General features: G+C 39.8%; 1 protein-coding gene across 1 annotated transcript in view; it reads left to right on the top strand.

Moving 5' to 3' along the window:
- The first annotated feature begins 10,540 nt into the window (after positions 1 to 10,540).
- LOC115235610 (homeotic protein antennapedia) overlaps positions 10,541 to 11,055 on the top strand; it is a 122,474-nt gene continuing 121,959 nt past the window's right edge. The window contains exon 1 of the mRNA XM_029807507.1: positions 10,541 to 10,834. The gene's annotated coding sequence lies outside the window, so the exon portion shown is untranslated. The remainder of the gene's footprint in view (positions 10,835 to 11,055) is intronic.

Here is an 11,055-nt window from a genome sequence, read left to right as displayed (position 1 = left end):
TTGATAAAGAATGGATTGTGAATATCTGAAATATGATAATAAATGTGAAATATCATGAGGACCGCGCGGAAAGTGCCTGGGTAGCTTGCGATCCCTCATCGTACAAAGCCTTCGATAAGGCCGCTATTGGAATCTCGATAGAGCAGGTGGAACGAGCGAGGCGAAGGAGAAGGGGGTGGGGTTGAGCTGGAGATCGGATTTGAACCGTCTCGAGGGAGAAGGGCGAATAGGGACCCTCAGGATATGAGGAGCAGAGAAGAAGGAAGATTTTGACGGTATTTGTGCACGTTTCGGCTCGTCCGTGTGCTTGTACACGCGTCTCTACGTGGGTGTCTTGGTTCTCCGGGGATAAAATGTAGATGGATGAGCCATAGATTTATACCAATCCCCGTAATATCGTATCTACGCGGAGCAGAAGAGAGGGGATGGCACGAGGACGAAGGGTGAAGAGTAGTTAGAGGGGTCTGTCAACGCGACGCCATGATGCATTGCGATCAGCTGCTGATAGCACACCAAAGATTTATTAAAGAGCTATTTATGGTCTGTTTCTGCCGCGAATGGTCAACGAGAAGGAAAAGAAGTGCGCATATATGTAGCTTGTTTTGATGTAATTTCCCATCCAGATTTATCATTACGATGCAAATTATGAAATATTCGTAAAAGTGTTCTCGAATAGCGATAATTACACGAAGATGATTAAGTTACTTATTAACGCAACGTAATTATATATATATTTCTACTTTTACATTGCGGTGTAAGTAAAATATGCCATAGCGAAACGTAATACTCGAAGCATCGTAAACGATCCAGTATCCTTTCGCTTCACGTATCGCGGAAAGAGTTAGGGAGTCATTGAAAAAGAGAGGTTTTGTCAGAATATAGGATATACCGGCGAGGATTCGGTTGGAATTGTGATGAGGTGGTGGAGGGGTAAAGGACGGAGAAGGGAGAAAGTTAGGGTAGGGATGGAAGCAGATATATATCCACGGCAATGCGTTACGGGTTCAGCTAAATCCGCCATGATGAATGTGTTGGCGGGAATAAATCCGCAATGCACACCCCCACCGCCTTCATCCTCCGCTATGCCACCTCCCCCCTCGCCGCCGTCACCTCTCCTGACCCCCTCGTACCCCCTTTACGCCATCTTTCCCGCCCCTTAACGACTCGTTCTCATACACTCTCGAAACGCATCTCTCTCTCTCCTCCTCTCGCGATTTCAACTTTACCGTCCTCTTCTTTGTCTACCCTCTCTTTCCTTTCTTCGCTATTCTAGATGCATCTTCGCATTGCTGCAACTGCAACTGAGCTCGCGTTACTGATATCTCCTACAGCGATTTCATGATAAAGTCACGCGGACTTTTTTTTCTTGCGACACTTATCATCTTTTCGCGTAAATATTCCAATTGAATCATCGATATAACGCGCTATTGCAAGATGCATTATTTCCAATGTGTGCAAGATAGTTCAAATATTTTCAAAACTTTTGGTTCTTTTGTTGTACATTTGCAAATTTTCATCTCTAATAAATCATCTGTGCACGAGCGAAAAATAATATACATTGCGTACACAATTATTAAAGTTGTACGATGTATTTTCATTTTTTCAACATGAGTGCTTTTTAATTATTATATTATGATATCTAAAAGTTATCACATATATTTTCCTAGCAGAAAATTCTTTTGATGAACATTTATGCCGCGATTTGTATTCAATCACTCTTTTATAAGCTTTCCATTTTTTTCTTGCATCCCCAAGATACTTCGCGAAAAATCTTGAATCGGGTTGCTATTGCAATTAGTACGTGCTACACTATATATATATCGTATATTGTGGCGCCCATGATAAAGCTGTATGGCATCGTTGGATGTAGCGCATGCGTGGCCACGCACGTGACCACGCACACACGGATAGAATGCGCCTGATCACGCTCTTCGAATACCGACGTTTTATTTATATATGTCTGCCCGAGGCAGGTAGACATTTATTAGGATTTATCGATCGTATTATTTCACGCCCACCATACTTTTTTTTTGTGTGTGTCCGCTTTTAGTGTAAGATGCAATAAGCGTGACATGATAAAAGTAATGTAAATCAGAGCAGCAATGTGTTCAACAAGCCTAAAAGGCGGTAGCTGAATATCGAAAGTACCGATTACATGAAATATAAATCTTAAGTAATAATTGAATATTGCAAGATTAAAAAGAAGAAAAAAATAAATTAAAAAAAAAAATAAAAAGACTCTACTAATGTAAATATCTTACTCATTACATTTTGCTATCAATTTATTGATCTCATTTACATATTATTTTTATATTGACAATAAAAAAAAAAAAAATATATCAAAGAGAAATATTTCAATCTATATAATATGAAGCATATTTCTCGCTAACAAATTAGTAAAAAATCATGTACGATCAAGTGTGTTTTTCACGGAGCGATTGAGCCATACGAACGCGGCAAGTAGGCTTATTTAAAGCTAGTTCAGAGAAAGCAGCGGGAGATGGTCCAGAAGAAGGAGAAGATAGAGCAGAGATGGAGGATAGGAGAGAGGCAGGAGACGCAAGCTCAGACACACACCGGTCGGGTTATTTATTGTAACGAGGACTTATGGCGACAGATTTAGGAATTAGGGTATCGCAGCAGGCCCGGCCCCTAGCAAGGGTTTCCATGGAGAAGCCGTGCGATACAAACACGTAGGTGTATTCCACGGCATACAAATACGACGTCCTAGGGCATCCTACCCGTGAGCACGTATGGACCCACGTGATACCGCAATAATCCACGAGGATTATCCTCCGTGTTCAAGCGAGCGGGCGGCGAGTGAGGGACTATCTGGCCACCGAACTGGCCGAATATTCCTATCGCCGGCGGATACTGGCCGGGAAATCTGGTTGGAAGCATTCGCGATTCTCTCTCTCTCTCTCTCTTTCTCTCTCTGTCGTGTCGGCGCAAATATTCTTCTCCTAACTCGCGTGAAACAGCGACTATTTTCCATCAAAATACGAATACGCGTTGAGAAACCAAAAACTCGACGCCACGCCAGTGGTCCTTGTTAATCCCGAAGGGATTTAACCTTCAGAGAAAGTTTAATACAAAGTTTTAAATCAGATAACTGTGAAATATATAGCCTGCGAGAATCGTAAATCAACACTTGTCCTGTCGGAAAGTTAAACCGATACACAATTTTGTCGCATGAACAAGTCGAAAAGAGAAAGAGGAGACTGTAGAAAAATGACGCATTCATTATTATCTTTGTTACGATACGATGGTGGCGAGAATAGACTTTGACATATCTATAGTGTTCGCGTGTGGTGACCAAAATCGAATAATCGATTCATAATCGTTGCAAAACAATGTATAGTATGATCTATGCTAAATTAAACCGCGATATTACTTTGGACGTATCATGACTCATCCGCCGAAGAAACTGCGATGCGGTGAGACGTGGAATGAGGGGAGGAGAGCGAGAGGGAGAAGAGAAGAAGGCGAAAACCGCAGGCAGAACAGAACCGCGAGTCTTAGGCGAGAGCTGCATGCACGATGAGGAGAGAGGATAAATAACCGACTGCAATAAGCCCGCGTGAAATTATGAATCCCTGTCAGCCCTGGTCTCCCGTCTCCTATGTCGTGTATCTCGGGCTCCAACCCTCTCGCTTATTATTTTTTCGGGGAAAGAGATGCGTGGGCGATGGCTTATACGGAAACAGGGAAGATTATTACGATGCGCGTCACGTGCACATAGAGTGCCATCAAATAATGAGTTCCGAGAAATTCGCGAAGAAATTTGGAGGTAATGGTCCGCCTAAATAGAGACCCGCGTTAATATCGCGGTTCCGAAACGAGATAATTGGAAAGACGTCGCGCGCTCTCTCGATATTTAAACTCATCGCCGTATCACGGTTGCGCAATACGATCGGATCACGATATACGGATCAGATGAAATGTACTCCGATGCGAAATTCCGGAAAGCGCGCTGGAAGAGACACCGCATCGAGATACAAAGTTTTTACGCGCACACACGACGGTGCATGCGACATGGATGCTAGAGAGCATAAGAGCGATTTATACAAGTCTCACGCACAGGAGATCAACAACCCGAGAACTGTTTAGCCGATGCATCTCATATTTATTTATTGGTGGCCGGAGTATGCCGGTCGTAGTCGCGCGAGCGATTCTGGCGAGTGCGCCCGGCGCGGCGAGGGCAACGCCTACCGACGCCGGCAGTCGGTGTATATTTCCTCTTGCTCCTTTTTTCAAGGCTCTGCGATTCCAAGCGGCAGCCTGAATCGAGATAGGAACCGCGGGAACGGAGTTGCGAGACGAGACGGCGGGTGGGAATAGGAGTAAGGGCGGAAGTGACGCCGGCGCCTCGGCGGAGCCGAGGCAGGGCGCCGGTGCGCTCCGATGCCTTTCTATCGCGCTTTCCTCTTTCTGGCAGCACTATGTCTCCGTTACGTCATCTCTCCTCGATTCGCTTTTCTCTCGCGACCCTCGTTGACCCCTTCGTTCGTAGCGACTAGGTATTCCCGTATTCAAGCAACGGATATATTAAATGCGGAAACGATGGCAAATTCGATCGCCGCGAAATATGAGAGAAATCCTGTTCGCGTGCTACTATTTTATAATTTCTTTCCATTACCAGTGAAATCGAAAAGACATAATTTGTAATCTTTATTCTGTACATTTCTTTTTTTTATAAATTCTCTGTTACCAAACTTAGAGAATTTCGAGAAAAAGTGACGATTCTCGGCGAAATTTTTAAAAAGACAGAACGAGTGACAACTCTTAATGTTTTCTTCCCGACGAATAATTAACTGTCATTGGCGCCACGTCAAGTTATAGTGCGCTAAAGCGTTCGTGATCGTGATTTCCTGGCCTGATACGTGTTGACGAACACGTACTCAAGGCGCTCGCGCTTTCTTATTATGTACGGTCAGTCGTCGTCTACGATTTCGATTACCGCGTGTCATCAGTACAAAGTATCGAGAAGATGACAATCAGCTAACTCCCTTCGATTCAAAATTAAATTATAACTTACACGATAAATTTTTATTATTTCGCATATTTTATGCATCCTTGAACGAGGCGATAAAATCGAATTCTACAGCTGTTTTTGTTGTACGCATCAATTACAATTGCTCACCGAGCTCGGAATGCCATTCCTACATGTGACACATCTACCTGCATCGGCGCGTATGGCAGTCACGAACTCTTCACGCATAGCAGTTACGGGAGTTACCTCGTGCAAAGATGCCCGGCTATATCGATACGAGCGTCGTTCATGTATGTACACCAAGTCCGCGGCGCGGATATCTCCTCACCTTCCACTTCATGCCGTTCGTACCGTTTGACATATGGAAGATTAACTACAGGCACGTAGCCTCATCTGTCTATCTCACAGCGTGTAATCACGTGTACGCGACTAAGTGCATCGCAAGAGCAATCAGCGCCGGCCGCCAGCGACTCAGCTTTGATTAATTGAATCTGCCCTGAGACACGTGGGCATACTCTTGTTGGCACGCACGCATATTTGCCTTATGCGCGCGATGATGGAAATAAAGGGCTTCGTGAAAATAGTGATATCGAGATGTATAGTTATTTAATTATTACAGCTTGAGAGTCGGAAATTGAATGCAGTCGGATAATTCTCGATGATAAATGTATAGATATACAATATATCTTGCATAATTTGTCCGAGTCAAGTGTAACCGGATTATATTTTTATTAATAACACAACGATTTAATAAATAATGCTTATAAAGCAAGCAAATATAACTCATTAAGCTTCAGCATGGATGGCGGACGCCAATTAATAGTCAGTAATTACATTTACTATTTTACGAGCGTGGCTTAATACGCTCACATATTATTATAAAAGTTAAAACGTAATAAATAATATTGAATCAATGGATATTATACATAAGTTTACACAGTAATCGGCAACTTTGTAATTCCCAAGTGGCATTATGAAGACGGAAAGTGCGTAAAGAGCGCTTCGAAGGATAAAAATATTTTGCGCTAACATTAGCTCCCGTTGTAACGAACACGTTTGTTAACGCCCAATCGTTTGTCCTCTTTCCCCCCCTTCCCTCCCCTCCAATCACATTACACCAGTTGCCCCGGTTCGCCCGGTAATTAACAGGTAATTATTTATAATGGAACAATGGAATTTAAATTAATAGTTTAGTTTCATTAATAACTGCGCGTAATTTCGGCCCCGTGTGTGTCAGTGCTAAATAAAATATATGAACCGGTGAGCCCCGACGAGGCCGCATTACGGTCTGGTAATGTGCGTGCTGCATCACAAAACAGCGGCCTCCGCCACCTCCAGCCGTCGTCTCTCTCTCCTCGCGCGATCCCGTCGCGGCCCTGTCGACCCCTCCACCCTCCACCCTCCACCCAACACCACCTTCCACCCGCCGATCCCCACCACACTATCCTCGCTAGAATATAACCACTCTACGTCACGTCTGTTATAAACGCGTAAACACGTGCTAGTGTCCCCCGGAATCTCCCCCTTTCCCCCTTTCACCCTTGTCCACTATCAAGTAAATAATGGCACATTAAGCTTTTTCATTCGTATTTCGGTATACACGCGTTGGAGATGCGATGCACGCGTGCCGACGTGTATGCATGTGTATGCGAGAAATCGTCGCGTGTTCGTGCGACCGCGAATCATGTATATATATGTGCGTGTATGTGTATGAGTGCGTGTGAATCGCGCGACGCACGCCAGCAGGTTGCCGAAACCCGCAGCTAATGTGACAGAATTCTAATAGATTCTTATCGCGGAAAAATGTGTGTTAATGGGTGATAATTTTTTGTTTTTTCTTACGATTAGATATGAGTCTTAACGAAGAGTTGCAGAAAATTAAAAAAAGATGCCGTTTATTTTAAAGTCGAGATATAGAAAGAGAGAGAGAGAGAGAGAGAGAGACGCTTTAAACTATACACAATTGAAAATAGAAACTATGTGTGAAATCAAAAATTTTAGCAAATAAATAACACTCTGTTATAACTATAATTAATTTTTCATTATAATCTATATTTATTATTATGATAACGATTATAAGAATATACGCAATTATATAAGATCACTGATACCATCGTTCTCCGATATAATTTGAATTTAGTTAACCCGTGCCTCTGTGTCTGCTTAAGAATGTGAATCGTTTGCGCGTGGCTGAATCTTATATAAGGCACTAATGCATTATCCTGACTATGCCGAAAGAGGCTTGCTTGGGTACGGTATATGCAAGCTCGCGGACCGGAATGGAGTCGTAGGATAGCAATTTCGACCGAGCAGTAATAAAGCACGTCTGCGCGCCGAAATCCTGATGAATGGCCACGCTTAGGCTTGAAATGGAGAAGCGACGAGCCCTCGCACTTACTCATTCTGCTGTACTCTCCTCTCTTACAGCTTCTCTCTCACCTAACTCCGCGTCTCTCTTTCCTACTTCTCCTATATATATATTCCTCTCATATTTGATCCTATTACTCTTTTGCACTTTTCATAATTGAGCTTTGCGCATTTCAATATGCTTAATACTAATTTATTCATATATTTAGTTGACAAACAGCATTTATTATCACCATCAATATACCATCACACACTTACCACAACCATCAATATACTTATAGAATTGTTACCTTTATACGAAATTGTCTGTATATATTTTTATAAATTTTATAAATAATGTTATATAAATTATATAATTGTTTTATATTTTATCACACCTTTCGTGATGTACACGTTTTTATTTTATAATTTTATAATTTTATACCATACCAAAATAATTTACATAAAATATGAAATGCAATATTTTAATATAATCGTGTATAATTAATCTTGCTTATGTAGATCGTTGAAAAAAAAAAATGTAACAATTTAGAAAACGTAATATTTACTAAATTGAGCAAGAAACGTTCAATTAGATAAAAAAATTAAGTTTATTATAATTACAAGAAGTGATTTTTTATTTTAAAATACAGACAACTTGCTTCTATTTATTGCATGCGCAATATATGCATAAAATATTTTTTTATGATATTTTTACATTAATATCTAAAGATATTTGCAGATAAGTTACTTGTGCGGATAAATTCCTAACAACAATGGAAAGTACGAAATATATACGTTACCGCAGATATATATACGTTAAGAAGTAGAAAGATTGTCAAGGAAGGTGAATGGTATATTGGGCGCTGAAGCTCAATAAATCTGCTCATCCCGAATTGAGAATGTAAAATATATGCAGCTCGTGTCTGCGAGAACACGCGCGGAAATTTATCAGTACCATGCTTTCGATGGGCTGGTACTGGTTCTAATTTATTCGGCCTCGTTGAAGTTTTGGAGCATTCTTATATAGAGCGAAAATTTAGAATTCGCTAATTCGCCGAGTTTAAAATACAAAATAATTCAGTGCTCACCGGTCAGATGCGCAACAGCGGAGTTGTAGTGCACACGTTGATCTATAAAATACAAATATATACAAATTATATAGCAGTATCCAAAATAATAAATATTTCGTAAACTAATTATTATTATGTAATTAATCTTTTTGCATTCAATCAGATATTTAATAAAAAATATTACGTAATTTATAAAGATGTTTTCCATTATTCAATTATGTTATTATAATATAATAATTATTATAATATATTATTATTAATAATAATTATATATTATTATTCAATTTTTTAATTACAAACTTTTATATTATTGTAAATTATTTATATAAGTATTCTACTTATTTTAATATTCTATATAAAATTTATAGATTATTTCATGCGCATTTTATTGCACAATAATGTAAAGTACATCACGCGGAGGTGAACGAGCAAGTAATTTTGTAGACAGAAAACGATATAAATTAAATAAGTTATAAATTACTTACCTCAGGGTTGCTCCGCCGTTGCCCGATGCCTTCCCAGGCCTCCTCCTCTCTCGTTTATCCTTTGCTGTTCGTTTATGGCATTCGCAACTCGCTGAAACAAAGTTAATTACGATCGCGTGCGCGCACTAATCAGCAGATTATTACGATCGAACGACACTTTGATGCGATTGTAAGAAGTACTGGAAGACGCGATCATTTCAATATTACAACTAACGATTATCGCGTAATTGATTAACTCTCAGGATTAACGGTTTGATAAACATGACGCTTATTCAAAGCAGATATTTCATACGATTCACTGACTTGAAATCATAGACGTATAATATATAGACTGCGCGTCTCTACATCTCCCGTAGTCAGAACGCGTCCAAAATATATAATAACAAAACAAAATAAAACTTTCGCGCCCACAGCATAACCTTGTTATTACTGCAGATAGATACGTCGTTGCTAATGGTTATCATGGCCGCGCATGCGCGAGAAAACCCGGCCCGTCTCACAACACTGACCGGGGATCGGGGCAACAAAATTCAATTAGAAGAACACATAGTATAATATATCGACTGCGCGTCTCTACATCTCCCGTAGTCAGAACGCGTCAAAAAATAGAAAGAGGTAGCTGCTGTACGATCACCAATTTGTTTTTGTCTAAAGACGCGTGGTAGGATAAAGAAGCTTATGTTGACTGGGAAACAGAAAGATAGAGGGGATGAAAAAAGACACAATGGTAATACAAAATGCTATCTCTGTCTAATATTTGACGACCCCCACTCCTTAATATTCTAGATATACTATGTCTATGTTTGAAATATACAATAATACATAACAAAAATACATCGATTTCACGTGTCTTACGTATCTCTTGGCAGTGTATCAATACGAATTTCGATATATTTTGGGACGGTCCTTAACTAGTCATTAATTCGACTCGCCTACTATCATGCAGTGTCAGAATGAAATTGCTGAAGTCATTCGCGGATTTTTTAATTATTAACGAAATATCACGGATATAGGATGAATCGTTATCGTGACACGTTTAATTAGTATATGTATATGATTGTAATTAATTATAAATTTCCATATGGATCAAACGCGCAGTAAAAAATTCAATGTCTATACAGGACGTACATATCGGTGATTTGTTAAAGCGAATATTTCATACGCATTTGATTTACTTGATAGCAATCTATCGCGCGAATAATCGGCAAAACAATGATACATTTTCGAATATTACGTTCGATGAATATTCGTCTCCAATTTTAATTCGTATATTTGTTTACACTTATATGTGTTATATAATATAAGATACTAATCTAAAAATCTTATTATTCGTTAACATAGAAATAGCATTGTGCGCATGAAATTTATAGATGTATAATACTTATTGTTAGACCGCGCGGTTTCTACGTCTCGTGTAGTCAGAACACGTCAGAAAATAGAAATAAATAGCTGCTATATGCTGTATGATCACCAACCTCTTTTTCTGACGACGCGAGGTAGGGTAAACAAACCTTCGTTGAGTGGGAAAACAGAAAAGTAGAGGGGATGAAAATATGTGGTACAAAACATAACAACACAAAACATGCTATCTCTATCTAATATTTGACGACCTTTCGGTCGAATGCGCAGTCTAAGTATTATACGTCTACGATGAAATTGGTCGTATAATGGTCGAATTAATTGTAATTTTCGTGTTATTCTCCCATTGCAATATACCAAAGTGCGCATCGCGTGTGAGTACAACAAAGTGCGCATCGGGAGTGCCGTGCAAAGTGTCGCGCGATCGTCGTAATTTGCTGATTAATACGCGCACGCGATCGTAATTAACCGTATTTTCGAGAGTGTTGTGAGTGCCATAAACGAGCAGCAAAGAATGAACAAGAGAGGAGGAAGAGGAGGCCCAGGAAGGCATCGGACAACGACGGAGCAACCCTGGGGTAAGTAATTTATAACTTATTTAATTTATGTCGTTTACACTACCTATAAAATTAATTGCTCGTTTACCTCCGCGAGATTTATTTTATATTATTGTGCAATATAATGCACATAAAATATCCTACATTTTATTTCAGAATACTTATAAAATATTTACAATAATTTATATGTATATATATAATATTGTATTTTAACATTAACATAAGTTTAATCTTTATAATTG

This window comes from Formica exsecta, unplaced genomic scaffold, assembly GCF_003651465.1.
Source record: "Formica exsecta isolate Colony F162 unplaced genomic scaffold, ASM365146v1 scaffold228, whole genome shotgun sequence".
Classification (NCBI taxonomy): Eukaryota; Metazoa; Arthropoda; class Insecta; order Hymenoptera; family Formicidae; genus Formica; species Formica exsecta.
The sequence above is the reverse complement of the archived record's forward strand: the minus strand, read 5'-3'. Positions and strand labels throughout refer to the sequence as shown.